This window comes from Liolophura sinensis, chromosome 1 (genome assembly GCF_032854445.1).
Source record: "Liolophura sinensis isolate JHLJ2023 chromosome 1, CUHK_Ljap_v2, whole genome shotgun sequence".
NCBI lineage: Eukaryota > Metazoa > Mollusca > Polyplacophora > Chitonida > Chitonidae > Liolophura > Liolophura sinensis.
Window position 1 is genome coordinate 43,801,094 of NC_088295.1, and position 6,191 is coordinate 43,807,284.

Consider the following 6,191-nt stretch of genomic DNA (forward strand, 5'->3'; position numbering starts at 1 on the left):
AATGCTTGGGTTTTATGTCGTACCTAACCACTTCTCAGTCATATGTCGACGGGAAGTCATTAGTTGTGTGTACATATACCGTGTTTTCTTGTGGCAGGGCGAGTCCATGCCGCCACTGAAGTATCATTCCGAAGACACCAGACATGACACCCACCCAGTCTCATTAAAACTGACACTTGGCCAACCAGTCATGTGAGGCAGCAAGAAGTACAATATGTAAAGTCTTTGGTATGACCCCGGGTCCCCCAACTTCCGGACGAACACTCGAACCAGTATGCCACCGAAGCGGTCGTGTGTGTCGTTTGCGATCAGTGAAATAAATAAATTTTGACTTATATAAAACTGCCTGAAATGTATCAAATATCTAACTAATATAATATAGACGACTATAAGCGGGATATGTAGGCTACGAATAGATAAGGCCTCGTCTAGATCACAGAGTAAAATAATGGAAGAGAGGAATAGTTTTGTGTAAGAACAGAAATGAACACATTGTTCATCCAAATAACCGAATGATTTCATCCATTACTGTTTTCGATAATGGCAATTCATTTCTGTTTTGCAAATATTATATCTCACGAAAAGCAAGTTTATTCATCTGACGAGGTGGAGTAAAGGTTGTTCACATGTAGGACAGGAGGAATTCTGAAGTTCCTCCATCGTAAAAGCGTTGTCTTTATTTGTTTTCAGACGGTGTTAGAGTCTCCAGTTTTAAATGTGTAATATGTTTCTCCGTGCATGGCGGGGAATTTTCGTGTTAATACTATCAGTTCATGGCCCAAGCATTTGTCTGCGGTATACGAAGTCCAACTCTCTTCTTGACATACATGCATATGTAACCTTTCCACCTGTAAAGCCATATCCTTCTTATTTTTCCATTATTTACCTAGAATTTTCTCTCGTGGCCTTTTTCTGCCCCAAGCTTTCAAAGGTAGTGTAAAAATTCGTGAATAATTTGTCGAAATCGATCACCGTAACTCACAAACTTACGAGCGAGAAACAAAAATAGCTCTTTGGTGGAGGCAACAAACACATAAATAGCACGCAGATTCTTTTGAAAGATTTATGATTCCAAACAGATGGAATACAAAATAATAGTGAAAGATACATGGTCTTGGTCACTGGGAGCGTAGAATTCAACATATAACTGCAAAAATCGATGCAAAACCATTAACATTCGGACCCAAACAGTGCATTGTATATATTCTTCATTCGTAATTGGTAACCCTGCTTTTTCTACCGTGAAAACAAAAAACAACCACTAAAAATTGTTAAGTATTTATGGCGCTAAAGTGAAATAGGTACAAATCCATGAATATGGAATGTTTCTTGTTAACTTGCAGTAGAAATGTATTGCCAATAAGGAGTTGTAAGACGTGTGAAAGCCAATTAGGGCAGCGTGGGAGGTTACATAGTCCCTAAATATAGGTCGAATTCCCAGTATCGTACTGCCAGATATATCTATCAGATTCTTGCCAGAACCAGTGTGTTATATATTTATACTGTATAAATATATCGGGGGCATCATGTTTCGCATGTTCACTCATGATCAGTACATTACAAATTCATCAATTTTCCAAACTGAAAACTAACGGATTGTAGAAATGGGCCAGCCTTCATATGTTTAGATATATGTACCACGAAATCGAGTTTATTCAGTACCATATATAGACTGGAGATGTATACATGACCCATAAAGAACACCGAAGCGAGTAGATAGTCCTGAATTTTAATAAAGGATATGTTTGCATATGATAATGCTGACCCATATGCCGGACGCTGCCGTGACCTATTGTCTCTGGGATCAAACAATCTGTCCTGTGTCAAAAGGTTGTTTAGTAGGCCGCCACCCGCGTATGACAAGACCCTGACTAATAAATCATTATTGAAGTACAGGGTATATATCCTGAGTGGTAGTAAGGTTTTAATGATGACAATTCATTTAAATATGGTGTCAACAGGTAAATGGTGTAGTGTTTAACGTGTATTTCATCTCCCTGGAAATTTAGCTGGAAAACTACTGCTTCTGAGTAATGATGGAGGCAGTGTTTCACATGATGTCTATACTGGCATACTCGTGATGGTATAGACGTTCAGCTGAATATTACTCACATGACTATGGAAGCTGAAGAGGACATTTCGCTTCCTCGCTACGTCGGCCTTCCTAATACAGGGCGAGGTAGCGAAGCGAGTTAGCGATGCGAGTTATCTGCAGAGATAGTAGTGTAGGCTGTGTTATTGCATGGAGTTTGTTCAAACCACTTGTTGGTGCAGCTATTGTAAAACAAATTACTCTCCACTCACATTGCCCAGCATGCAATTTCTTGTTGAATAATTATTACGTCACCCGAGGCAATGCGTTCTTGGTGTGGAAACTAAGCCTATGGACTTTAACATTATGAATAAGAAAAAGTATTCTAATTGCATTTTCTTTGCAACAACTTGGATGTCCAACGTATCAATGTGTAGAGCTTGGCTTGTTACGTGACACTGGCTAAAGACAATTTTGGTAACGTATATGACTAATTTTACAGACAACTGAATGTAGGCGACTCTCCAAAAGAAATAAGACTATAGCCGACTATATCTTTGCTGCGTACGATTTCCATGTTTGGGTTACATAGATTGTGAGATGAGCGAATATTGTCACTATAAAGAAACAACAATATTTTGGCCGGTTGTTAGGGTTACATTACGGACATCATGTTCGTATCATGAGAGTGAGATGCAATTAATGTCAGGCAAAGCGTTAGGGAATAAAGGACATGGCTAAGCATCGTACAACGTTTGGGCGTATAGGCCATCATGCAACGTTTGCGTGTGTATAAAATACAACAAGACTGGGCACCATTGATGCAACGTTTGCGCCTACACGCCAAGGTTAGGCACCATGTGCAACGTCATGGGGTTAATATGTCTGCAACATCTGAAAGGGTACATGACCCCAATTATGTCTATATTCTCAGGCATTGTTAGTGTGTGGGTATTTGTCAGCATCTCACATGACGCCATTTGGTTACCATATGTTGCTATATATATACTACTAAGTAATTTATTTGATAAAATGGCCGACCTATGCTAAACATAGACCTGTATGCTCTGATTCCTCACACCGCCATGCTGGCCGCCCTCGTATGAGTGCAACATTCTTGAGTACGGCGTAAAACAGCAAATAAATAACAAATAAATATATGCTCTGTTAGGTAAATGGACAGTGACTAATTCACGAAAACTGATCTGTAACGTCATTCTGAACTGTCGATTTCGGTAAAGCTTTCAGTCATGCATATACACGGAAAGGAGTACGACCACAAATCATTTTTACATTCATTACAAAAACGGATCCAAATATTGATATTGATTAATGTTATAAAATTCATTTCCAAGGTCTACACTAAAACAGACTATATTCTAAAAACGACAGCTAACATAAATGAACAAAAACACCACAAATCCAAGTGGCTTATAGAGCAATCTATTATTCTCGACGAATTTATAATTAGATGTTTATTTCCTGCTACTTTGTTCTGTCTCCAGGCAACTTCCCGTGTATACGCACTGTCTATATACGTCTGTCATTATGTGATAATGAGTTAAATTCTCCTTAATATATAGCTATATGTTTGCTTGTCGGTAAAGATTCCTTCTGAATACCATTTATACTATAGCTTCAGTTGTTTATTCTTACCTGCAGAGGTTATCTTTGGGAACGCTTGTTACGAAGTGTAATACATGTAGAATATAATCCTTGATACTGTGAAGATGCCATCATTCTTGAATCACTTTGTATACTTCCAAGGTTTAAAGAATCATTGATAACGGCTAAACAGTCTTGGAAACGGCTTGGTAGGCCTATGTGATTCCTTTATAACATTTAACCACCCCATGCAGTTGATACTGGAATTGCCAGTGAACCATACATGCACTGTGTGTTGCTCCAACTTAATAGGCCATATACATGTATGCGATATTTCGATTTTATATCTTAGTGGATTATTTGGTCTTCCAAATGTCGCTGGTTTTGTTTAATTTGTGTTAAGCGTGAGTAACCAACTTTAAAAGCGGTTGAAACATATACAAAATATCCAATAAAATACATGTATAGACTGCCTTAATTCACACATATCACGATGTATCACTTACACATGCATGCTGAGATATAGGCAATTAATAATTAATGTCCTGCACATGATGTAAACCATATACTAGTCCATATTATTGGTATAGAGAGCAATGATATAAACGAGTACAAATTCATCTGCGACAGTCGAACTCGATCCATTTACATCTCCGAGACGTAACAAGCATACACACAGTACTCTCTAAAAAAAATACACAAGATGTGTACCACAGTCTCACATTAATTGTAACACATATGCAGGGGCATTAATGTGTACCTTGCATACATTATCTGTAAGTACCTATAATGTGTACCTGTGATACACATCTTGTCACAGCTAGAAAGCAGCACAAAAACGTGTGCGCGAAACGGCACAGATTTCCTACAGATTGAGAGTATGTGAAATAGAAACATATATGTGACAACAGAAGTCACTGTACAGTCAGGGTATTGGCCACTATACATATGTATGTGTATTTTGCTTGGGTTACTCGGGAAAGCTTACAAAACCACCTGTGTTGTTTAGTATTCCAAAAGAGTACTCATTCAAACACAGCCATGGTGCAACTAGAAAGCTATCAAAGTCGTTTTGTTGTTTTGTTCTATAGCCACCACAATAAAGGCTATACGTACTTATTTCAAACAATGGTTGACAACCCGTAATAACCTATATATACGTGTAGACCTATGTGCATGCCTTCCTTTTATACATGTATGTGCATGTGAGAGCACATAAGAGATACATTTCACTCTCATACATTTGTTTCCATGCACCCTTGCCTCGGTGAAGTGTTTGCTCTCATTTCCGCGGGCGAGTATAGACATGTGTGACTTAAACAAACTACTGTGAACTCTTTATCGTTCTTTGCAAATATTTTCATTCACTTCGTCGACTTTTCCAAGTGTCTAGCATGTCTACCTGTATATTCAAGGCAGCACGAACACGCATGTATGGGCCCAAATGGTGGAGAAATATATGTTCAGAACTTCTTGCAGGCTAGGAAGGAATATTACAGACCAAAAGGTCACTCATTTTCTTCCAGGATTAAAAAGGCCAAAAACTTCAGATTCTTGTTCATTCTTGTTCCACACAGTCGCATATCAGAGAAACATTCAGCAATAGCATACACACTGAGTGTGTTTTTTACTCTTCTAATTCCCCATACATGTATGTGCTAATATCTGCATGCTTCAATGTGCTTTACACCCAAGTGTAGGTTTGTGCATGTCAAAGTCCTTGTAACTCGATCATCTAGGCCATTATGGACTTGCACTTTCAGATGTTTAGAACGTGACACGCAGTTAGTATTGTTTCCTTTAGGTATACAATATTTGACTGTTTTTTTCTTTCATTTTTCATTTCAACCATTTACACGGAATAAATGCCCCAATTCCTTTGACGTATACTACTGGATTACCTCATTAGGCCTATAGCTACGTGGAGATAAATATAGCCTATTAAATAAGCGACAGCTTATATATATATATATATATATATATATATATATATATATATATATATATAATATAATATAATAAAAGACTTACAGCACAGAAAGTAAAATAACAGCAGCGACGAAATGTGGTAATTGGCTAATCGTCACACGTTACCAGTGAAATTACGACCTCTTGTCAATTTACATCAGTTTGTGTTTTACTGTAACAGTACATGTAAACGCTTAAATAGAAGCAAATTGCACGCCCCTGCATCGTGTCTAATGCAGAATTAGGTTTAAGAGAATCCAAAGATTTTAACTGTAATTAATCAAACGTCATTCGTCTAGAATTACTATGAACGCTGTGTTGTCATCACCTGAATAACATGAACAATAAGGGCTATAGTTTATTTTCTTACACAATGTTGACTGATTAAACCGGGCTCTTTCCTCGAGAAACCGTTAAATTTGACAAACAAAAAAGAGAAAATTGATTGTTTTGTAATACTTTTGGTACGTTACACGAAGTCTGTGTCGTTCCGTCAGCATAGCTCATTTCGTGTTGTACGTAGTGCAACATTATCCATATGTTGATGACGCATACTACTGCCAGGTGTTCGGTCCCGCGCAAACCA